Source organism: Phyllostomus hastatus, unplaced genomic scaffold (assembly GCF_019186645.2).
Source record: "Phyllostomus hastatus isolate PE091 unplaced genomic scaffold, TTU_PhHast_1.1 phas_scaffold_114, whole genome shotgun sequence".
NCBI classification, from domain to species: Eukaryota; Metazoa; Chordata; class Mammalia; order Chiroptera; family Phyllostomidae; genus Phyllostomus; species Phyllostomus hastatus.
This window is the reverse complement of record NW_025334006.1, coordinates 5,329,361-5,354,892: the sequence shown is the minus strand read 5'-3', so window position 1 is coordinate 5,354,892 and position 25,532 is coordinate 5,329,361. Positions and strand designations below refer to the sequence as shown.

Here is a 25,532-nt window from a genome sequence, read left to right as displayed (position 1 = left end):
CATTTGATACACACTTGGTATACACTCTATGTAAACTTCTTCCCATTTCTGTCCCAGTGTCTCACATGGGGTTTTCTGCTTTTCCATTTCCCATTGTGATAGGACCTTATCAACAACAACAACAAAATGAAAGCAATACTCAACACTTAATCCATTAGACTATTATAAATATTATAATCTAAGATGCATCTTACTTGGTCCAATCTGAGTTTAGAGCCCAGCGTCTCTGATGATGGCAAGAAGTGGCCTTTGTTGGGATTTGTGTTATTATTCCCTGAGACTTTTAAAACCTCCAGAGATTAATGTTATTTTACAACTCTCTTTTCCTTTCCCTCAGCAGTCCTTGTAAATCTATCATACAAAAAAAAAATAAAATAAAAAGAAAACTATCATCCACAAATGCCTCAGAAGTTCTCTTGAACCCTATATGCATTTTTAGCCTGGCACTAGCACTTAGTGTACTCCAAGTGTTTAAAAGGTTCTTCTAGAATTTGACTTGAAACTATCATTTAAAAGCATTAAGATTAAGATAAAGTGGGGAATGGAGGATGGGAACAGGGCAAGACAACGAACATTTTTAAGATGACAGGCAAGTTTAATGGGAGATAAATGGGCTGATACATTCAGGAAGACCTGGACTTAGATTCCAGCTCTGTCTCATTCTAATGCATCCAGTTGTTAAGAGGATGTTGTATATCTAGTTAAGGCAAATTTGCTTTGCTCGCTTTTTTATACCGCCAGAAAGTTAATTTTAGATTTCCTCTTTCAAAGCATTTAGTTTAATGAGTAAGTAGGGCAGTTCAAGGATGTCAAATTGCTCTCAAACATCTGCGTATTAAAGAGGGAGAGAAATAACTATTTTCCCCTCTCTACAGATAATTTCATAGCCTAACTTTGAGATTTGTAGGAGTCTTATACTATGTATATTCTTTCAAAATAATAAAGATTTCTCCTTTAGTGAAGTCATTTGGAGTTGTGTGTACAATTTACAAAATTACATTCAATTATGTAATTAATGTAAAGACCTCTAATTGCAAAATAACCTGAGGTCATTATATAGTTCCAATAAAAAAATGATCTTGGCCCTTCCTGTAGACTTGATCTCCAAAATGATTTATTAATCATTAGTAGCACAATTTTTAGACCTAGGGTCAGAGTTCAGTGTTGCATCTGGTAGGGGATCCCTCTGTAAATTAATCAGAGGAGACTGGGATATGCTCTGGAGAAATAAATGCACATTTCTAGAGTCTACACTGACTACTTTTTCCTCCAAAGATTAAGTGCAAAATTGACATCCAAGGATGTAATTAATACAACCTACTTCCCGAAGCCCACCTAGGCAAGCTATCAAACGCCCTCACTCATGAATCCAACGTGTGGTATTTCTGCTCCACTGAGCAAGAGTGAAACACCCTCACTCTTCCTTTCTGACGGTCAGAATCTTCACTTTCCTCTAAGAGGCAATCTTTTTGAAGCCTGAGTTCAGCAACCCATCAAACCAACAAAGTTTTTCTAGTCCATTCTTCATCTTTTCTTTAATTTTATTTATTTATTTTTAGAGAGGGAAGGGAGAGAGAGAGAGATAGAGAGAGAGAGAGAGAGAGAAACATCAGTGTGCGGTTGCTGGGGGCCATCGCCTGCAGCCTAGGCATGTGCCCTGACTGGGAATCGAACCTGCGATGCCTGGTTCGCAGCCCATGTTCAATCCACTGAGCTACACCAGCCAGGGCCCATTCTTCATCTTTGTACCGCAGAGGACACTGAGGCCTGCAGAGTCACAGTGCCAAAGTCACATGGCTAGTTAGGAGTGTCACCAGAACTTAAAATCGAAGTCTTTTAACATCAACCAGCATTTTTTTAGCACACAACAGCTGTTGTCTGAATTGCTTAAACTAACCATGACAACAGGCATTTTCATTATAATATTGTTTTTTGTATTGTTGGAACCTTGTTCGTAAGTGTGTAACCTGGAAATAACCAAGTTTTTGCTGGGTTACTCTTTCCTTTTGTGTTCACATAGAATTATTTGGGCTACCATCCCAGTATGTCTGGGAATCCCCAAGAAAGAGACAAAGTGGTAGGCAAGCCCATGCTTTTTGTCACACTCTGCGCCCAATTCCTGTCATCTCTCAGTGTCCCGTCTTTTCCATTTTCTGTGGGTTTCACCCTGACATGGAAAAGCTCCTTTCCCCCTTGTTCCCACAGAGCTGCTGTGTTGAACAGACTTTGACGAATGATTTGGCTGGATCGCAGTCTAAAATGAAGTATTAGACAAGGTGGTCAGTGGGGCTAAGGAGGAAGAGGGCTAATGAGAAGTTACCTGAGATCGGTATGGCTGAGGAAAAAAACAGTTTTTTAGCTCTTTGCCTTAATTTTCTCCCGAGGAGTTTAGGGGTGAGGACATGGTTCACCTTTTACAACCACGAAGGAAAATCAAGAAGTTTACATAAACAAAATTGTCACCCACCCTGAGCTTATGCCCTTAGTAACTCTAAGAAGCAACACCTTTTTGCCATGAATTTTTCTTTAACTTGGGCCAGATTAAATACTTGGGCGGCGCTTCTTCCTCGCTTACCAGGGCACCTTTCAGGAGTCAACGGGTGTATTTTTCCCTTTCAATTTCTGCATTTGTGGCTGAAAAGCGAAAGAATTGAACAAGATTGTGTAGCCTTTCCCGAGATCAGGAAGAGGACAGAAGCAGAACACGGAGTTTGCTGGTGGCACCTGAGCATCGCCTTCCTGTCAGGGGCCATCCTACCGCGTGTACCTCATTAAATTCCCCCAGCAGCGATGCCAGGTGGACAGGGTCCACTTTAACAGAGAAATTAAACAGTTTATGGAAGTCACCCAGGAAGCGGCAGGTCCGGAATTCAAGTCAAACCTGTCCGACTTTAAAACACTTGGCTCGGCCTCCGAACTACTGGAGAAACTGCGGCGGCAAGTGCCGGCCGACAGGTGTAACGGTGCAGGCGCAAGGGAGTGTCCGGACGATGGAAATGGCAGTGGGAATGGAAGCGAGGAAGCCCTGGTGGCCGAAGCACCCAGGCAGACTCCTCAGCTGCGATGACTGTTCATTGTATTTGTGGTGAGAGAAAGGGTGACGTTTCCGAGAACAGTGATATTTCCAATGCATCGGAGTACTGGGAGTCAGAAGAAACAGGAATATCCGTCAGAGGCGCTGTTGGAGGAAGGTGACGGTCCATCCGTGGTGGGCCCCGGATGGGAGACGGAGGACACAAAGGCGCTTTCCGCCCTTCTTCTGCTGCAAGCTGTTTAATTTTACACAAAGCCAGAGGGCCTTGGCATCTGAGTTGGGTTTCCCCAGTCACTCAGTTTTTATAACCCAAGAAGGGCAACACATTCAATAGACTATCCCCGGGAGCCTTTTTGGGCAACCTGTGTTTATGCGCCCTGCCTGCGAGTAGGCAAAGGGCGCAGGTGTCTGCTTTTCATTACCGCGCAGAAATACAGCTACCGCTCCGCTGATGTGAGCAGATAAGCACTGTATCTTAATTGAAGTTCTGTCTAAACAAAGGACTCTGTGGCACTTTTCTTACTAAAAAGTCGTTAAGTTTGGCAATCCTCACCCTGTTCCAGTCAAACATTTTCTTAGCCATATTAGGTTATGGGGACGGAAGCCAGCATCACGGCTGGTGTATGGGGAGGACCTCTGTACCAAGGCGGTTTTCTTGAGAGCCCTCTCTCCCTAGTTTAAAAGGATTCGAGACAAGTGGGGCTCGGAGTGCGTTTTGAAACAAGGCTGGAAAGAAAAATAAAGTCTCACCGATCTCCAAAGCAGTGGAATAGCAGTGGAGACCAAAGTGAGATTTGTAAGCTGAAAGGCTGGGAAAGATTTGGGTGTTTGTTTATTTCCTCTTGAAAGGCTGTATCAATGTATTAAAATCTTCATCAGAGATTCCGGGGAGAGGATCCGAACAAAAGCCCGTCAGCTCGCTGATGGGTTTCCACTCTTGCTCGTATTTCTTAGTCTCTGGGGTTAGGGTGCCAGCATTTGAGTTCTGGGTCCACCACGGTCTGGGCAGTTGGAGACATTGAACTTAAGTTCATTGTCAGATGGAGGTGATGTACTGTCTGCCTCACCGGGTTCTGATGAGACAATGCACGATTCGACTATTACAGTACAAAGCACCTTCGTGCGTTTTTCTGTACCTTCTCTTTCAAAATACAACTTTCAGAGAGAAGTTGTAGTAGCACAGAAAATAACACTTAGGCTATGCAGTAACTGGCTGCTTTGGTACGGTGGTATGTCCTTGATTCAGAGTTTAACTACATCCTGCACTGAGAGCTAATACATATCCATATACTCATCCATCCATTTAGTTTATCGATCCCTTAGCAAAGACCACACTCTGACTGAGTATCCTCTCTGCAAATGCGTGGTAAGCCTGCAGAGTTTCCCTGGCTGTCTTATCACTCGATACTCCTTTGAAATATTTCGGCTGTTTGTTTGGCCACTTAATTCATTCCATACATATTTGGTGAGTGACTACTCTATTTTAGGTAACTTCAAAGGTCTGAGGAGTCAGTGGTAAAAACAAACAAAAAGCAGACATGCCCTTATGGAGCTCTCCATCTGGTAGGAGAGACACAAACATTCACTAGAGAGGCACCCCGACATAAATGTCAGCACAGATTGTAATTGTACGTAAAGATAAATAACAGAGCTGTAAAAAAGGATAACATGGAGATAATACACTAAAACTCTGTACTTCTGACACAACAATTTTTAACTTACTCTCCCTCTGCAGTCAGGAGATGAGATGCTCGAAGCCTTCCACATACGTCTTGGGCTCTACCACAAAAACCAGTGCAAATGCCATCCCGACTTTGACTTTGTGGGTTTAGGGAGAGCTGAGAATCATCCAAGTGAGAAATGTGCTAGTTCACCAGGTAGAGGTGGGGCGATCACGTTAGTCTTGGAGAACAGCCTGTCCCAAGGTAAGTTCCGAATGAAGGGCACACCACCGAACCAAAGCAGCCAGTTATTATATAACTTAAGTGTTATTTTCTCTGCTAGGGTCTATGCAAGAAATGGAAAGAAAGCTAGTGTGACCGGATCACAAAAGAGAGTGGTTAAGAGGAAGCTGGAAAGGTAGGCGGGGCCAGATCACACACAGAGTTGTGGGTCTCGGTAAAGCATTGAATCTGTATTCTAAATGCACGGTGAAGCTATTGAGGTATTTTAAGCAGGGCAGTGATGTGATCAGGGCAATGTTTTCAGAAAGATTGTTGCTTGCAGAAGGCCAGAAGATGGAAACAGAGAGAGCAGTAAGGATGCTTCTGAACTGGTCCAGAGGAGATAGGGTGGATTGAATCAGGGGGGCAGCCATGACGACGAAGAGGGGGAATCACTGAATTCGGTCATTGCCTGCCTGGGAAGTGGGGAGGAACGGGTGGTGAGGAAGAACTGTCGTCAGTGAGTTTCAGGTGCAGGCTACCACACGGGTGTCATCTGCTAAGAAGGGAAAAATTCGGGGACTATGGACTCTGTGTAATTACATTGTTTTTGCTGAAAGAAAAAGTTGCGGTGCTTGAATGTTTTGTGAGATGTTGAGAGGAAACAAAAGTACAAAATATAATCTCCACCTTCAGGGTGTTTGCACCCTAACCTTGAGACTCACAGTTGACACTTCTTCACAGACCTGTCTCAAACCACCAGCGGCTCTGCTGGGATGTGCTGGGCGCCCTCCCTCCTGGGACTTCCTGCCCCCTCCGCTGTGTGTCTCCCTGTAACGTGTTTGGCTTTAATAGTTTAATTTACTACACCTTTCAAATAGCTCATTTCTTGAGGCTCAAATGGATCCATCTTAAAAATATGGCTTTTAAAGACAACTTTTTTGGAGGGCTCTTCTATAATCCTAGCAGTGAATGGAAGCTACTAGAGGTCTTGACCATTTTGCCCACTGATATTTGCTGTACCATAACTCAACCACAGATACGTCGGTGGCATTGCAATTACTGTTCCAACTTCTCCAGTTGCTTGTTTGGGAACCAGAAGAATTCATAGAAAGAAAACGTGATCAATTTGATCCCCCCCGAGAGTTACTAAGCTCTCTATGTTACAAAGCAAAGCAGTCAAAATTTAGGGATAAAGATTTATGTGAAAGAAAGTCCATTACATCATTACTTATAATAATAGTCTAAACCTGCAATACGCTGCATGTGCAGTAATAGAGGAATGATTATGTAAATCACATTGTTAATCATGTTAAAAGAATGGTGTAGGGAAACATGTATAAGTGAAAAATTAAATACATAGCATTAAATTTTCCTTTGAAATAGGATCCTATTTGTTACTAAAAATAAAACTAGAAGGAAATACACTGAAACTTTAAGGTAATCTCAGGATGGGAGGCATTAAAAGAGACTGAAAATTGTTTTTTACATACAGGGTCCAACAGAAGTAAGGCTCGCTTAGGTGTGGTTGGCAGGGTATGTGAACATCGCGCACGAGACGGACAGCAATTTGAACACTTCACCTAAAATGTCATACGGTGTGCTTGGGTGCGATATTGTTATGTTACAGAATCACATGCTTATGGTTTCATAATAAAAAGTGGGCATTATTTGTGCCGGACCTGGTATATTTTGGTACTTTCTATAATGAAATGCATATTCATATGTTCTTTATAATGAGAGGGATTATCTTTGTAGCATTCAGAGATAGGTCTGACTTTACAGATGATTTGGAACCTTTGCAGTTGAGTAAAATAGAAATGAAAGTAGCGTTGAAAACCACCAACTATCTCACTCGCTCAGCAGGCGGCGTCAGCTGTCCTGGGGATGCAAAGCAGCATAAACATGGGATGGCCCACGCGGGAAGCTCATGGTCCAATGCCCGCACTCCTGGACTGGACTCCTCTGGGTTCAGACAGCCTACAGCCGTAATAAGAGCAGTTTTGATGTTCATCTCTGACTTTTCCCTTTTGTGCCACATCAGGAAATAAAAGGGCCCAAAGAGAACGCATGAGAGAAATAAAACACTCCCGGAACAGTCTGCGCAGCTTCGATACCGTGTAATTCTGGCTAAATGTAACGTTTTCCTCCCTCACTCTTCCAGGGTTCTTTACACAATGTATTTGTAGTTCCCGTGGAGGTCCTGGGGTGGCATTCGTATGGAAGCTTAGATGTTTCAAGTTACTCAGGCGCTTGTTTTTCATTCTTTCACAGTCATTTGTCACAGTCACATTTTTATGTTGCAAACACACAGAACTGTTGTCATATCTGGAAAGTTTCTTTTAGAGCTTTGCCTTCTGAAGCTGAAAAATATGTTTTATAGTTATGCATGTCAGCTCTCTTCAGCCTATAATTGTACCTTCCTGATGCCAGAATTGTCATTTCAAAAAGAGACAGAGCTAGCTACCCAATAATTATTTGGAGACAATTGCCCAAAAGGTTTTATTAAACTAATTTATCTTTTTTTATTTAATTCAATCAACTCTGCTATAAATGTTGAACATGATGAGGCTTCTGTTGGTATTTTTGTTGGCATATGAATAGAGGCATTGCTATGTCTAAGAAATGCTATCCTTATTTATTATGGGATATTCAGTTTGAAATATTGTATTAATGTGGACATGGGTTTCATTGACCCATCTGCATCTTCACTCCATCCTCCAGTTGGTGAATAACACACTTTATTTTTTTAAAGATAGCAGCCTGGGTTTCAGTTTGTGGCCACAACAGATCGAAGACGAGATATTGTCTGCATTACCACCAACCATCTAATACGATTGCCAAGTAAAAAGTCAGTGCCAGGCTCCTGTGAGATTCTGATTATTCACCTTGTGTCCACTTTCAGCCTCATCCCGCGCAGAAGGACACTAGATAATGAACCAAGATTTAGAAATGAAAAGGTCTGAACACCTGGGCACCTCATTTATTATTTCTTCACTCAGCCCTTATTTATGGAGAAACTAGTGTGCTCAGGACTACGTGAGACATTGGGGGCATAGAAGCAAATAAAACATTAAGAGGACACATCACACCTTCAGTGTTCTAACCACATTTAAAAAAGTAACTCAGCCCTGGCTGGCATAGCTCAGTGGATTGGGCGTGGGCCTGCAAACCCAATGGTTGCTGGTTCGATTCCCAGTCAGGGCACATGCCTGGGTTGCAGGCCAGGTTCCCAGTAGGGGATGCATGAGAGGCAACCTCATGCTGATGTTTCTCTCCCTCCCTTCCCTTCTCTCTAAAAATAAATAAGTAAAACCTTAAAAACAAAAAGTGAGTCAAGAAAAAGAAGTAAATAAGTCATCAATAGTTCAGTGTTTATCTTCCGTCCCTGGAGACAGCTGCGTGAGGGCAGAGGTCTCGTCTTTCTCCATCTCTGCCGTGTCCTTCGTAACTAGAAACAGAAGCCCGAACTGGGGTTGGCATCTTGTCTCACGAGATAGAAATAATAGAAGAGCAAATCTCAAAACTTTTTCCTCCATGTGACGTACGTGACGGATGGTGTCCACAGGAAGAAGCCACTCACCGGAACTCAACGCAGGTCGGCCTTTTCCTCCCACTCAGGAGAGATTCCTAGGATGGAGTCGCGTGAGAGTCAAGTTTATAGGAATGCTCTTGAATCCTTTGTGATGTTTTTAAAAAGTAAGCCACGTGGAACCTCCCACTTCTGCTGATGCACGTCCCTGGTCATGCTGCTGTGATGGACACTGTGGGGAGCCACGGTGGTGGGCCACCCTTCCTGGACAGATCTATTCTGATGTCCGTGGGCTTTGCGTTTGGGACAGTTGATTGAAGGATTTAGTACTTGTTAGACTCTCGCCTCTGTGATCACTGCAAAGACGGTCTAAATGCCAGAGGCCTCAGAGAATCAAGTCTCAAGCCTGTTCCTGTGACAATGTTCAGCCCGTGATAGCAGCTGGGGGTCAGCAGTGGATTGATCTGATTTCCAAAAACAAAGGTAGCGATTGATGTGTCTCACAATAAAGATAACCAGCTCCCGATGAATGAACGTGGTTGTGCAGTAACCGAACAGACAGAATGGTGTTCTGCGAAGAGAACAGACTTGGGGACCCTGATCTACCCACCACTAGCTGAGAGGCCTTGGGTCAGCCTTTTAACCTCTCTGGGTCTCTCGAGGTCCCGTTTATAAAATGTTGCCAGTAATATTTGTCTTACTCCAGGGCTGCCGTGAAAATCACTTGAGAAAGGGGATGTGAAAGCTCTGTTTACTGTAAAAGTGCTGTGTTTGTATTCTTAACCCATTCGTGACAGCACGAGCCGCTTGGAAATCAGTCCACGAAGGGCTGCTCTCCCTGACGCTAGACGCCGGACGGCCCTGTGACCAGCCCACGTGGTCCCTAGCAAGCATTCCAGACATTTCAGCGCGGGACCAGAAGCTATGGGAAAAAGTCAAAAGGAGACTGATCAGAGGAATTCCACTGGCCCTTCCCAGGGCCCTGTGCGCAAAATGGTCCCCTGTGCATTGTTACTTTGCTGTGCTTGCTGATGCCCACAGTTTCCAGCACAATCACAGACCAGTAAACGGGCGATGAGAAGCAGACGGAGAGAGTGATGATGTACTGGTTTTCTAGAGCGAAGCCCTCTGTGTCTCGTCCATGGGGTTTGCAGCGTTCACTGGCTACCCTTTTCCTTGGAAGTGTCAACAGAGTGCGTACAGAGGTGGACTAGCTTTCAAAGGCCGAGGATGACATCAAGCAGCAGATTTTTTCAGAGCTACGCCCGGATGGTTTTACCTTTTGTTACCTGGATAGGACCAGGTGACTCCAGGTTCTGACCTGAGCCCTGAGTCCCACCAGCGCCTGACGTCAGAGTTTCGTGCTTCACCGTGACCAGGCTCAGGGCTGCGGATAGGGTCTCGGCTCGCAGCTGCAGGATGGAGGGGAGGGGGGCGGCGCTGGCTGGTGAGAGGGCGGAGAAGAGCAACAGGATCGTTCCACTTGGGTGTGTTATTGTGCTTCGTGTTTTTGCTCCTCTGAGCCACTGACCACGAAAGAAACATAATATACAGCTCTGTCCTTGGGGAGCTAAATTTCCATCGGTAGCAACACTAACACTAGAGAGAGTCTTAAGAATATTGGAAATAAAGAAGCACACTATGGCATACCAAGAATATCAAAATCAATTCACTAAATCAATAAAGTGTACTTAAGTTTTCCACTGAGTTGATGGAACTGAAAAAAAAAATAATTCAGTTGCTCTGATGACCTATGGTCTTAACCAGAAAGGACTGAATTAGGATGTTGCTTCTTTGTAAATATGAACAATTATCTGAGCCCTACTTCATTGATGAAATTGTTGATGAATTAAGAATATACTGGAAGTAAAGGAATTCAATTTAGATAAACTAACGATTTAAAAATATTTTATATGCCTAATGCTGGGCTGTGTAGCAGAGCTCTCCAGCATGTTCATCTTGTGCAGGGAGGGTAAAAACCAGAAACCTCCTACACTGCTTGTGGGGATATGCAAGGGTGCAGCCACTTTGCAGACATGACTCCTAGTCCCTCGAACAGTTAGGCATAGAATTACCACATGGCCATCCAGTTCTACTCCCAGCTATGTACCCAAGAGAAATGAAAACACATGTCTCAACAAAAACGTGTACACAAGTGTTCATAGCAGCATTATGCATAGTAGGCAAAAGATGGAAACAACCCACATGTCCATCGGCAGATAAACAAAATGCGATGTGTCCACACAGTGTAACATTGTGGGACTGTAAAAAGGAATGAAGTACAGATACATACGACCACAGGGGTGAATCTTGAATGCTATGTACTAAGTGAAATTATTTATTTACAAAAGACTACGTAATATATGATTCTATTCATATGAAGTGTGTAGAGTGGGGAACTCTGTAGAGATAGAATATAGACCAGTGTTGTTTAGGGTTGGGAGATACAGGAGGGTGATGGCTGACGGGTTTTTTTCTGATTAAAATGTTCTAAAATTGATTGTGGTGGTGGTTGCACAACTCTGACCATATAAAAACCATTGAATTGTGCACTTTCAATGAGTGAATTGTATGGTATGTGCACTCTACCTTAATAACACTGTTCCTTAAAAATAAAATAATGCCTGATAAATAATGTACACCCAAGAAAAAATAAAGAAGCCATACATAGACTCCCAGGCAGAAAGGGCCAAGAACACTGTCTCCATTGGGAAATGTAGTATTTAGGAAAATTGAGTGTGCCTTTCTTATTGGTCACTGGCACCTAAGCATCTAACATAGTGCTTTACAGATCAGACAGCGAACATCAGTGCTGATAACAGCAGCAGGCGTGGTGGTGGTGCTGATGGGGAAAACAGACGTAACTGCTGTGATCTCTCTCCAGTCTTTGGACCTTCTAACATTGTCCTCGGGTCTTTGTTGACATGTGACCGTTAAACCAAAGTCCAGCTTCAGAGACACCACGATTGTGAGGAACGGCTGCATTTCTCTCAGGAGCCAGCGTCTTCTCGGTCAGTAGCCCCAGGAAGCTTACCAAACACTGCCACCAGCCACTTTCCCGTGAGAAGTCCAGAAGTTTCACAATGCCACCAATGACTTTCTCTTTCCTCTTTGCTTCAGACAAGTTGAGCACTTTTTATAAAACGTAAAAATAAACATCCGACTTTCACCCCGTGGTGGGTGCATTTCTCGGACCAGAAGTTATCTTGCCTGTAAAAATCCACTTCCATTCTTCTGCTAACAATTGAACGGTCTTGGCTGGGGCAAATAGTGTCGTGGATTATTCTCAACTCAAAAAATGTCCAAGAAAAACATAGGACAGGCGATGGCAGAGAGTCACTTGCTTTAAGACGTAAAACAGCCCTTTCTTTGTAGCACGATGTGATCTTGTTCCGTTTCAATAAGGAAACATTTTGCTTCTTCATAGTTGTACAGAGTGGCTCTTCTGAGACTATACACCTCAGCATTGTCCTCTGCATTCCGTGGAATTTCCAGGGGAATTCAGCAAAATTTCCCTGGCTTCCTTTGCTAGTCCTGGCCTCCTAAGGTATAGAAATAAGCTACAAGTTGATTCCTTCTGCTTTCTAGATTCAGAGTAACAGGAAAGGAGGCTCACGGCATTGTAGGTTTGGTGAGAGGCACTTTGTTGTTATTCATTCATTCACTCACTCAACTAACAAACTATGGGGCATATGTTACACACCATGGAATATGCTAAAAAACCCACTTGGGAAAGAGTTATCAATAAGACCATGTCCTTGCTATCAAGAAGCCCATTCTCATACAATGAGTCCGGTGTGGCAATGCCACCATAAAGGCATTAACAAAATACTACGGGGACACAGAGGAGGAGAAACCCTTCAAGGCAGTTATTACCATCCTGCTTTTCAAATAAGTAACTGGTAGCTGACAGAGAACTTCCCTAAGGTCATACCTCTATAGTGAACCCACAGCCTGTCTCCTTTCACAATCCACGCTGCTTCCGAGGGAAGGAGCGACCTCCAACCCAGTGGAGTTGTTTCAAGTTCGGCCAGGAAGCCAGTGGGTCTGTTTGTTGCAGAATTCCAAGAGAATTTTTGCTTTTGTTGAATAGCTGACATTTTCTTGAATCTTAAGAACAATTCCCATGGTCTTTCGCTTCGTTTAGCCTGCTTGATGGATAAATTCCTAACACAATGTCTTATTAATACACCTTGCGCCTCTTACCTACTAACTTATGCAAATACCTGTATATATCCATGTGCACGATTCCACAGTGACGTGAAAAATGTACCCCATGAAAATCAAGAGATTCCCCCACAGACATACACATTTACCCTAAAATATAAGCCTACTATGACCAAATGTTACCCAGGGCACACAGGCAAAAACTTAACTGGAAATACACAGTTTAAACAAGTTAAGAGGAAGTCTGTGCAAGGACTTGATGCGCACGTGAGCCAGTGGAGACGTGTTGTGGAAGGTGAGTGGTGGGAAGTGAGGAGGAGGAGGTGTGGTTAGTGAGCATGGGGCCGAATGCACTGAAGTTTCCCAGCATCTTGAGATGAGAACAGGTCCTGTGTTTGAATTGCTTTAGTACGGGCCACTTGCAAAAACATTCAGTATTTCCCTTCTAAGATACAGTAAGCCAAAATATATATATATGCAAAGTTCACTAAGTCACTGGTAAATAATCTCGTGTTGACTTTTAATTTAGAAATAACTGGCCAAATTGATCCCAGCCTTCCCGACGACAGTTTTCCCACTGCAGAGTGCATTGAGTTGTCTTACCTTATTGTTTTCTCTCATTGTTTCTCTCTCTTTTTTAATGATTTGGTTTTCCTTCTGATATAATATATGACCATAGATATTGAACTTGTATGATTGTATATATTTTGAGCTCATCAATTCCTTTGTCACCTTTCCAGACTGCAGATTTATCTTCTCTTCACACTTTATAAAAACAGTGCTTTTTATCGATGGATAACAGAGAAGAGTGTACAAGTCCTAACTCTACGGCATGATGAGTGTTCATGACCAGTGGGGTAGTCAGCATCCAGATCAAAGACACGGAACACTATTAGCACCCCAGAAGCCCCGCCCCCTCTCGGAGTCCTATCTTCTCCCTCCTCCCACTGCCCCAGGATAACCGTTATTCTGATTTCCAGTACCAAGTGTAAGCTTTGTCTTGTTTTTGAACTGCATACTAACGGAATCCTATAGTGCGTGTGCATACGTGTGTGAGAGAGACTTCTGTTACTGAGCGTCGTGTTTCTGAGATTCGTTGCCCGAGCAATTTTTCCGTCATTCTAATCGCTGTATAGTACTTCATTGTTTGCTGGCCATAATTTATGCATTTTACTATTGATAAACACTGGGGGTGATTTCCAGTGTGTGGCTGTTATGAATAGTGCTGGCTATGAGCATTCTAGTCCATGTTATTTGATGAATACATGCATGGGTTTTTGTTGTGTGTTTACCTAGGAGTAAGGTTTCTGGGGCACAGGTTATACAAATATCCAGCTTTAGCAGATAGCACCAGCATATTTCTTAAATGACCGCACCAACTGACATTTGCACGGCAGTGCACGAGAGGTCCAGTTGCTCACCAGCACTGTGAGTTGTCTTTAAGTTTTTAGCTATTCTAGAAGTATGTAGTTTAAATATGAATTTTTCTGGTGATTAATGAGAGTGAGCACTTTTTGCATGCTTATTGGCCACATTAGTATCCTCTTTTGTGGCACGCTCATTGAAGTTTACCCATTCCCTGTTGGGTCAGCTCTCTCTGCATAGTTGACTTGTGGAAATTCTTTACGCATTCTGGGTACAAGTCCTTTGTCAGATGCTGCTAATATTTTTTTCTCAATCTATGGCTTGCCTTTTCACCTATTCTTAATTTTAATGCAGTATAATTTATCAGTTTTATTCCATTATGGTTAGTGGTTTTTAATGTCCTGTTTACAAAATCTTTGCCTATGCCCAGATCATGGAGATACCTTTTACTTTATCCTAAAATCTCTAGTGTGTAAGTTGTCACACTTAGAGCTACAATCAAGTTGAGGTGGGTACGGTGTTAAATAGAAGTTAAGGTTTGATTTTCTTTTTTTCATATGGATAATCAGTTGAAGTGCTGGACAATGTTACTTTCCTCCAGTAAGCTTACACTGTCTTCTGGTAGTTGAATAGAGTTGGGAAGTTCACTTCAGTTAGACTAAGGCTAAAGGGATTTGAAGCTCATCTCCCAGTTCTTCCCCTTTAGTTTCTTTATTTACACATATAGTATTCAGGATCAGTCCATTATATTATTTTGTGTGTTTTACATTTCAGGACAACATTGTGATATACATCAGATTCTGTTTCTTTTCCTTTTCTGTTTTCCTTCTTACTAAACCTTGCATTTTAAGATTCTATTCTGCTTTAAGATGTGAGATTGAATTAAAGCACAATATTTGGTGAACTAGTTGAGTTTTAGCTACATATACCATATGTTCATTTTACCGTATACTTATCATATAAGATTTTCCCCTAATTCTTTGCTACAATGAGTATCCTTGAATGTGTCATTTTAGGTATCTTTTGCGGGATTATTTTTGTAACGTATTCCTAAAACCAGAACTGGATTATAGACTGTAATACACATGTTAATTTCACTGAACACTTCTAAATTGCCCTACAAAACCTACCAATTTTTTGTATGAAGCCGCAATCTTTAGTTTGACCCTGTTTCCATGGGTGATCTCTCCAAGGGTCCTATCTGAGATTACATCCCAAAACATGTTCTTCTTTGTTTTTCTTGTTTCTATTTTTTAATCAAAGTAAAATTTACAGAGAATAAACTGTACTCTTTTTAGTATACATTTCTGCAAGTTTTGACAAATGCATACAGTTGAATGATTACCACCACAGTTAGATAAAATACCTCTACCAAATTCAGAATGGTTCTTCCTCCTTGAACTTCAAGTTTTTCCTAGTCAGCTACAAGAGACGTTGAAAACTCTGCTGTGTGTTTTGTAAACTTTCTGCTTGGTTTCTTATTCTCTTCCATCCTCTTGTACTCTGTATCTTAAGGATTCAGCAAAAGCCTTGAGGGAGAAATCACTGCGTGTGAGGTCACTTTTCCAGACCTTGTTTCTCTCCAGATGTCGGCCCTCATATCTTGGTTACTGCAACAGCTCTCCGATGGCTTTGGAGTTTGGTTTTTCAGAATTTTATCCAGATTGTCTAGTTGTTCTCAGTGAGAGCGTCAGACTGCCACAGGCTGTTACATTATAGGCAAACACCTAAGTCAGTCTCTCTACATGAAACAGACTCATTAAGACCCTCTTCCAAAACTTTTCCTTTGGTGTGGATCTCAAAGGGTCAAAGGAATGTCGTTGTTGGCAGCCATGACTACCCCACGTGTTCAATCACGGAAGAGGCTTGGGAGTCGAACAACTGGATTCCAGTTCCGACTCTGCTACTTATTAATCATGGGACAGGGAATCTGAGTCTGTTTCCTTTCTTTCAAATGGGGACAATAAAAACAACTGGTTTTACAGTTCTCTTTTGAAGATTGAATGAGATTACAGATCACGTGCCCTGCACCTGGTAGGCATTCAATAACTTGTAGATATTATTATGTGATCTATTGCCATTTCTCCAGGAGCTGCAGAATACACTCCTCTCTCAGAGGTGATGAAGAAGGTGTGGGAGTGGGTGGTCCCTCCGTGCTAGTTGCTGGCAAGGGTGAACTTGATTGAACTTGTTTTATTCACAACTGTAACGAGATACACACAGTACTTTTTTCCTTAAAAATTCATAAAATTATACACAAACCATCTGAGCTGGAGGGATCTTAAAAATCTATTCCAAATGCTTCATGTTACAGATAAAAGAACGGAGGGGCCAAGAGTGGTTAAATGACTTGGTCAAGGTCAATTCACTCGTTAGTATCTACTTAAGTGACCCAAATTCCCTAGGATCGCATATTTCTTCCCTTCTAAAACCCTTCTTGCTCTCATATTCAACTATAAATGTAAAACAGGGACAATTCGCAAGAGACAATTATTAATGTTTTATTGTTACTGGCTCATTCTAAAACCCATAGACCTATTTTTAAATATTTTATTTTAATTTCTCTCCACACAAATGATGGACTTCCTGCCAACTAAGACTGAAATAGCTGCTTCCCATTCCTTTCCCATTCCAAGGATGTGTCCTGTAGCTCTTCTTTCTTCTATTATTATTAAGAAATATTCTGCCTTATCCTCGCGTGCCTAAGACAGAAAGGAGCTCAAGTAAACCGACAGAAAGCAGCTCTCTTCAAATCTACCAAGTGAAAGGGGCCCGGTGGGACCTCTACCGTGCGGGGCACTGGGTGCACAGGTGGCCATGTGCATCCCTGGCTCTCTCCTCTGTGGGCGGGGCCACAGCGCCAGCACCACTGCCGCCCTCATATTTTCCACCAAAGGCAGCATTTTGAGGGTCATTTTTTTTGGTGGGCCCCTCTGTTGAGCACATCTCTCAGCAGTGTGTATTCCACTAACGGACAAACCAGCCCAAACCCCATATGGACCAAATACCTTGGAAGAGCCTCAGGAGCACAGAGCATCTCATAAAAGCCTGACGGAACAAACACCCTCTCCCTGGATCTGCCCCGGGGTGACTCCTTCCGAGAAAGGGATTTTCAGCCTAGATGTCTCCTCTTCTCGTGAACATCCTCACCACCCAGCCCCCCCGGGCCTTCTGCCACTGTTGTATGCACTCACTATAGGAAACCGGTGTGCCGTCGGTGCCCCACCAGCATGCAAATCCTGTGAAGGCAGCGCCCTTGCTCCTCACGCTGTATCCCATTCTGGCTCCGAGTACCCACTCAGCGAGCAAGTGAGTGTGGGCACGTGTCCTTCCAACACTGCTGTCAGGCTGCCTCGGCCCCTGGGTCGGACTCCCGGCTTCACTCCTTACTAGCTGGGTGAACTAAGCCAATGACTTGAATGCAGCGAACTTCTCAGTGCTCATCCTGAGATAAGAATGCGTGTCTCACTGGGTCATTGCGGTCATCACATGAGATAGATGTGGGCGATGTGCTTGGGACAGGCCCTGGCACTAAAGCCCTTCATGCGCAGTAGTTGTTATTATTCCCACAATTAAAGTACGGCGTATTACTGTAAAGGAGTCACGGGGAGGTTACATAAATATTAAAGTTGAAATCAGGGGGTCTTAATGCAATCACAGAAAGTCAAATTTTTAATTAATTGAAACCAGGTTCTTCTTGGTGGCTGGACCAAGTTATTCATTTTCATAAAGGATCCCTAACTCAACCTTTGTGATAACCCCCTGTTACAATAAATTATCATCTGAGACCTCCTTTACCCAACCCCTTGGGATCCATTTGGAAAATGGCGTCTTTCTGTGAACACATGTGGTGAGATTTTTAAAGTAGAATTTTAAACACTTTTTACCGATGCGTATTGGCAATGATTTTCCACTGGCGTCGTCAGCAAGGTGCTACTTTCGTTTTTTTTGTGCTGCTGAATGGCTTGGACCAGCGGCATCCTGAGGCTTTTAGGAAAATCACTGCTCTTGGAGCACCAAGAATCTAAGTGGGGGGAGAGAGAATCCTTCTTTCCTTTATTACACCTTGATTCTCCCCTAGCGAATGAACGCTTTCATACAAAACCTGCATTTCCCCACGTGCTGCTGGCTCAGTCAAAGGTGCCGTGAGTAAGTAGCGCCTGGCTCTTTGCCACTGGCTGGGAAGGAAGACCCACCCGTCTGCCCAACGCAGCCCAGCTCTCCCCCTGCTCATCCCCTGGGTCTTTCCCCTCCTTACCGTGTCCGGTCCAGACGCAGCCTTGTCTGCAGGGAACTTCAGCAACTACCTCTGAGCCAGGTCACCCAGAATCTGTGCGTCAGACAGTGAATTAAAAGCTGTGGCTTAAGGGATCCGTGAGTAAGGGAGCACCCAGGCTTCTGTTTGAAGTTCCAAGGTGACTGACAATAGAGAAAGATCTTAAAACAACGTGTGAGAGTTTTATCTCCTTTGATCCTAAATCTGAAAATAGAAAGAAAAGAATATCTGCAGGGAAACTCCGCTGCTAGTCACTTTGCCACTCACTCGATGCTTTCTCTTCGAAGCCTTTCTAGCTTTGTCTCGCTAACAAGACCTATCCATAGACTCTAGAGACAAAACAAAATTTTCCACTGATAGTATTTTCTTCCTCAAATTTGCAAATAAAAACACTGCAGGAAGAGGAAGCAGGGAAAGGGAAATTAGACAAATAAGTACTGACCCTGCCAGTGGTTTGGAGGAAGATACTGTGAATTTTTTTCTTTACAAATTTAAATGCCTCTCCATCGGTACCTTTACCAATCCAGGCAAGTGACTCCTTGCTTCCTTCTAGTCCCCTGTGCCTTCCCTGAAGCCTGAGGGTCAAGGATGGGAGGCCTTGTGGGATGTACTGCAGTCCACATCAGCACTTGACTGCAGGGAATTGTTCTCAAGGTGAAAATTCCTGGGCACCTCTGAGACGTATCCCATATATTTTTTTTAAATAAACATCCCCAGAAGGTTCTGATGTGCAGCCAGCCTGAGAATCCCCCTTTTGGGTGACGGTATATGGTAAGTGCCGTGAGGCCAAGTACGAGGCTCCTTGCTCGTAGCTGTGTGCCCATCCTCTTCCTGGCACATAGGGGGCACTCGATCCACGTTTGTTTATAAACTTACCCAGAGGAACACACTTCGGAATTTGCCCTCATCTAAATTCCATCCTCTAGTACCCTGCAAATCACTCAGCAAGTGGTTCATTTTTTTTAAAATTAAGGCATTTAAAGTTTTTTTTAAAGATTTTATTTATTTATTTTTAGAGAGGGAAGGGAGGGAGAGGGGGAGAGAGAGAGAGAGAGAAACATCAATGTGCAGCTGTGGGGGGCCATGGCCTGCAACCTAGGCAGGTCCCCTGACTGGGAATCAAACCTGCGATGCCTGGTTTGCAGCCCGCGCTCAATCCACTGAGCTACGCCAGCCAGGGCAGCAAGTGGTTCTTAATCAGGAGGTGGTAGGGGCATGGCAAAGGGAGCTGAGATAGCTTTGGGAGATCAATAAATGCTCATGAAAGCTCAAACACACAAAATTTGGCCCACAGTTTCGGGGAATTCACAGACTTCCCTGAAACTCGTTCATGATTTCTGTTTATTCATTCACTCATCATTCATTTTGTAATGCCCTAGTGGGCACTGGCGGGGGCTCAGAGATGTGAGAGACCAGGGTACGCACGAGGTTAGGCAGGATTTTGGCTAGGAGAGGGCTCACAGTTTTTTGTCCTCGTCTCCTCGGGTGTGTAGAAAAGACCTCCAAAACTGGGCCCACAGGAGAAGAAAAGGAATTTCAGTGAGATTTGGAGCTCTTACCACTTTCTGGCTTTGAAAAAGAAGTGTAATGATATGTTTTATCCCTCTAACTAGATTTTTAGCTCCTTTAAGGCAGCCCACATCCCATGTATGTTGAACAAGGCACTTCAGAGGTACCCACAATACAATATCGGATGTGTGCATTCGTGCCGAGTAGGAGGAGACGGTACATCATATTCAGGGCAGGGAGCTAAAGGTAGCCTGAAGTGGCCGTTCAGAGTAAGGAAACGGGTGGCAGCTGGTTTTGCTGACTAGTTCAGGAGCCGCGATTCCTCGCGTGCAAACCAGCCTTCCTCAGATGCAGACAAACCATAGGTGCCACACTAGGCAGGTTTCCGTTTTGGTTTGATTTGTTTATTTTTTTACCTATAAAACCTGAAATGAGAATCTAGGCCTCCAGGACCAATTTCTAACAGTGCTATTTCAAACCAGCCCCTTGACCTTGACAGAGGGTGGGGGTGGGGGTCCCGATGGGACCCACGTTATTCTGCTAAATGAAAGGCAAGCATTTGAAGGCCAGCGTTGCGGTTCCTAGACTCATACTCATTAGCCTCCCTTGTAGTATCGCATTGGGGCAGGTTTAGGGATGTGACGGTGCTGTAGGGTCACAGTTGTTATTATTTTGGTCTAATGTGTAATGTCTATTGCTGTGTTTCAAGTGCAAGAGAGTTCATTCTAGATGATCTACTAGCGCGTTTCTATGGTCGTCTGTCACCCTCCAGCACCTCCTCTTCTACGACCGGTCGAGTTCCTGACCATCAACAGCAGGAGACCTTGGACAAAGCAAGGGGTCTGTGAGAGTCTGGAGCCTGGAAGGCCCGAGGGCTGAGCTTAGAGACGGGCTGTTCCGCACTGTGGTCTAAGGCCTTCGTCTCTGACTGTTGGCGCGTGTGGTGCTTTCTGTTCTGTACGAACTATACCACCTTCTCTACCCCATTATTTAGAATAATTTAGGAGTTGCTTCTGTGGTAATTGTATTTATTGCCTTTGAAATACACAGCGTGCATTCATATCTATGCCCCATTTCCCCTTTAAGGGCCTGGCTGAGAAGAAGACCTGAGGGAGAAAACATAATAGTGTATAGTATATAGTCTGCATTAATAAAAATTCATTCCACTTAATGATGCTTCCATTTTCCTTTTATACCAGGTTTCACTGAAACATCCCGAGATCATCCAGCCGAATTTCGCAGGGATTGGTGACCAATCAGAGGGCGTAGACGTGGATATCTGACTGCTTGCCTGTGAGTACAGTTTACGAGACTTGGGGGCAGGGGGCTCTTTTCTTAGCAATTCTGTCGCCCATCAGCCTGATTTCCTAAGTTCTTGCACCGAAAGATGAATTGTGAGAAGCCAAGTTTTCTGCGATGCCCCTCCTCATTCACTTCCCAGGCAATCTATCGAGTTCAGAAAGAATTGTTTTGTAATATGATTTTTTTGTTTTATTTTTTAAATTTTTCCTGCATATATAATATTTTAAGCAACGCAGTCCCCTTTCAGTAAAGAAGTCCTCCCTTCCTGCAGAGAATGCTGGTGACGTGAGGGAACCTAGAGAGGAGGAGTCAGTGTTGGGGGGGGCGGGGCCGGATAAGCCCACAGCGCACAAACACTGGTGACGTCAGGAGTGTTAAGTGTCTTCACTTTCCACCAACTCTCCTCAGCTGGGGCAGAAGTTCTACCTGGGCAGCAGGACTCCTGGTGGCAGTTCTGCCTGGGCAGCAAGAAGAGGGGATTTTGAAAGGCAGGGGATGGAGAAACTAAAGGAAACTTCACTTGTGCACAGTTTTGCAGAAGTTGGCACCCATAGGAAGAGCAGTTTTTCAGGAATTCAGTGTGGTTCTCAGGCAATTATTGCTTCAGGATGCTCTCAGTTACACCCTCCATCCGTCTGCTATGGCCACCACAGCAAAATACCACAGCTGGGGGGCTGAAGCAACAAAGATTTATTTTCTCAGAGTTCTGGCGGTTAAAAGTCTAAACCAAGATGTCAGCAGGTTTGGTTTCTTTGGAGGGCTCTCTCCTTGACTTCCAGATGACAGTCTTCCCCTGTGTTGTCACACGACCATCCTCCACTGCGAGAGTGTGTCTGGCGCCTCTGTGTGTGTGTGTGTGTGTGTGTGTGTGTGTGTGTGTGTGTTGTCCAAATTTCCTCTTCATAGAAGGAAACCAGTCATATCAGGTCAAGGCCCACCCTAATGGCCTCGTTTTAATTTAATCACTTCTTCGAAGACCTGATCTCTACATCCTGAGGTGCTGGGGGTTAGGACTTGAGTGTATGGATCTAGGGGAACACAGTTCAGTCCATAACACCCCATCATCACCTGATGTTCAGCTTATTGCCCATGGACTTCTAATTCTGCTCTCCCTGAACTAATCCTGAACTCCCTCAACCTCTGTGTCACTCTCAGAGCGTTGTTCTGAGCTGCAGTTCTCGAGAGTTCTTTGTGTGCACAGCTCTCATGTCTCTGTGGCACTTTATAATTTTTGGAATTGAAGAAGGTGCCTTTTACATCTCTCACAGTGCTAGAGGAGGGTTGGGGTACAGTAGAGATTTAATAATATTTATTAAATGACTGACTGATTGAATAAATAAGTGAAAAAATTAGACGAAGCCTCTGAATCTACAATTTACGTGCTTTAAAACTACTTTTAAAGGATGGTTGTCAGTGGTGCTTTCTCTTTATTCGCCACCCCTCTGCCCCTGATAACAGGTGGAAATAGGTTAAGGTCAAGGCTGGTGAGGGGCTGAAAGAAAAATGATTAACTGATGGCGGAGAGTTACCTCTCTCCTCAGAGAGGTAGGAAACAGGCAATAAATAGCATGCATTTGCCCCAGACAAGGTCACTCTCCCTCGAGAACACGGCTTGGGAACCCAGAGGGAAGGGTAATGAGTTTTCGCTGGGATGCAGCTTGAGGGCCTGTGAGGCATCCAAGGGCACAGGTCTAGAACATAAGGGATATGCAAGTCTGAAGCTCAGGTGGGAACTAGAGACAGAGATGTTCACGGTCCTGACCTCCAGGCAGGAGTCAAAACCGTGACAGTGGGTGAGGCCACCCAGAGAGATTGGGTGGAAGGAGGGGAGCGGGGCTTTAAAATGCCACCCAGACTTGTACGGAGCAAGTTTTCCTGCTAAAGAACAGGAGAGAGACCCTCTCAAGAGAAAGAAATCTCCATGCTACTTCTAATGAGGGTTTGTAAGAACATGTGTATTAGCGAATGTGTATGTCTATAGCTATTTCTCTGTCCTCTTATTTCTTTAGGTCTTTTTTTTAAATTTTCCTCCAAGGACATGCTCCTTGATTTTTAGAGAGGGAGGAAAGAAGGGAGCAAGAGAGAGACAAACATTGACCACTTGCCTCCCTTATGCTCCCTGACTGGGGATCAAACCTACAATCTAGGTATGCACCCTGACTGGGGATCGAACCCGTGACCTTCATGGTGTATGGGACAATGCTCCAACCAACTGAGACACTCGGCCAGGGCTTCTTTGGTCTTATTTTATTCCTTCTTTTTACCTCTCTTTTGTGGGATATGCCCCAAACCACTTCAGTGGGGTGGAGCTTGCCCTACCCAACTTTGCTCCCCTCTAGCTAACTCCACTCTTAAACATGTGTTTGACTCCCCAGCTGTCTGTCCAGGGGTCTCACACGTCAACACCTTTCTTTGGGACCGTTTTCATCAGCCAATCAAAACTGGTCTGACTGGATAGTGGGAGGGATCCAAGATTCCGTCCAAAAAGACAGAAAAGTCAGGTCCTTTTCAGGGTCAGGTGCCATGGAATATTGTCTTGTCTGGACAGTAAAGGGACCAGTTGGGGAAAATGTACCTCTTTTGCTCCCTGAACTCGCTCCTTAGTCCATCGTTCTCTGCTGATCTCCTCACACCACCTATGCTTTAGTGAAGCTTCGGAAGCAGTTTAGAGTTTCCCAGCAAGGCCGCAATGGGGGCTGGTGGGGTGTCTATGGGCCGTGGGTCATGACCCCATAACAGGATTCTCCCCTCTGGGCTCCACCATCCAATATCACATCTAACCGGGTCATGTTTACCCCAGCGCTGAATTTCCCTAATTTTTCCTGCTTACTGTGATGCAAGGAAAAGGGGAAAAGGTATTTGCTTCTCTTTTATCTTCCAAAGTGTTATTTCTTTTCCTGTAAGTTCCCTCCTTGCTTATTTTTCTCTCTCCCTTAGTTCTCTTTCTTTAGCAGAAACCCTTGATCTTTCCTTGAATTGCCTGATTATTAGCCAAAGAGGCTAACAGAGGTCTGGAAGCTTCCTCCTTCTTGTCTGCATACCCCCACCCATTTTTCAAACAACGAACTTAAAGATACCAGCTTTCTTCAAGTAACTTCTTATATGCTTTCCTCTTGGTGTTCTTTGGGTAGCCAGGAAACAGATTCCATTTTTCTCATAGCTACCCAGAAATGTCAGTGACACTGGCATCAGTGATTTTTGTGCACATTGCTTTTTACCTACAAGGAGAAGGGCAAAATTCTGAGGTCAAGAGGAAACAGTTCTGTGGTCTATGAATGGGCGAGGTGAGCGGTTCCAAATGAATGGTGGCCGGTGGCCAGCAGAGGTGCCTCCTGACTGTGTTTCATTAATTTCAGGCAGCTGAAGGACTTGGACAGAAAGATAATTTTCCCATGAACACGTGAAAGAAGTGCTTTCAGTTGTGTGCAGGCTTTGCCCTTGTTTCAGAATTGCATAAATGGGAGACTTTATAACCACTGTGGGCCAGTATTTTTGGAGTCACTTGAAGCTCCAGATGGAGTGAAAAGAGAAGTGTTTTTTCCCTTCCTTTTTCCTTGAGTTGTGTTGAACAAGCCTCCCTGGACACCCTCGACAAAGTGTTGGGTCTCCTGTTTAGGTCAAGTGTGCCCAGACTTCTTGCAGTCAGATCTAAAGGGGCCTCTCCCACACTCAGGGTCTCTCCCACCGACTTCTGGTTGTGGAGGTGGAGCGAGGCTCATATGTGAGAAAGCCTGGGACCACTCCTTCCCTAAGAGTCTTACCCCAGGGAGCCTGCTTTCAGGCCCCTCTCATGGGGCCTAAGGAGGAAAACATACTGTGAGCTCAAGTTTGGTTGGGGGCTGAGAGGAGGGTATGAGGAACATGGATACCCGTGGTTTCCCAACATGCTGGAAATCTTCATCATAAAGAGGGTAAGAGAACATTCCAGCATCACCCACATACAGATTTTTGGCCCAATGATGGCATTTTCCAGGCCAGGGGATTACGCCTGGCCCTCCAAAGCACCTCCGTGAAAGCACACAGCCCTGCCTAGCACGGCGGTGGATGGAAATCGGTTGTGCCAGGGTGGACACGCCCTGGCAGAGGGCACAGACGGCAGGGAGAAAAACAGACCATGGTACCAGGAGTCCTTGTCTAGAACTTTCCGGCCTTTAGTTTCAGTAAGCGTGAGTTAGTAGGCAGTAAAGAGAAACAAGATGATTGTGTTATATAGCTTTCAACCAAAACTACCAAGTCTTTTTTATTGTTATTCTATTACAGTTGTCCCAGTGGTTCCCCCTTTGCCCCCTCCGCCCAGCCCGCCCCCCACTGCCACAGTCCATCCCCACACCTTTGTCCACGTCCTCAGTTTCTTACCTGAGGTTCCAACTCTGATGAAATCTGCCCAGTTCAAGGACACAGACTCAGCTGCTTCCCAGCTCTGCTTTGGGATGTTCAGCAAAACACAGTTGGGACAATCTTGCG

General features: G+C 44.3%; 1 protein-coding gene across 2 annotated transcripts in view; it reads left to right on the top strand.

Moving 5' to 3' along the window:
* The window catches only part of CALD1 (caldesmon 1), a 193,430-nt gene that overhangs the window by 44,468 nt on the left and 123,430 nt on the right, over window positions 1-25,532 (top strand). For both annotated transcript variants that reach the window (XM_045855535.1, XM_045855539.1), the window contains exon 2: window positions 20,966-21,059. The gene's annotated coding sequence lies outside the window, so the exon portion shown is untranslated. The remainder of the gene's footprint in view (window positions 1-20,965; window positions 21,060-25,532) is intronic.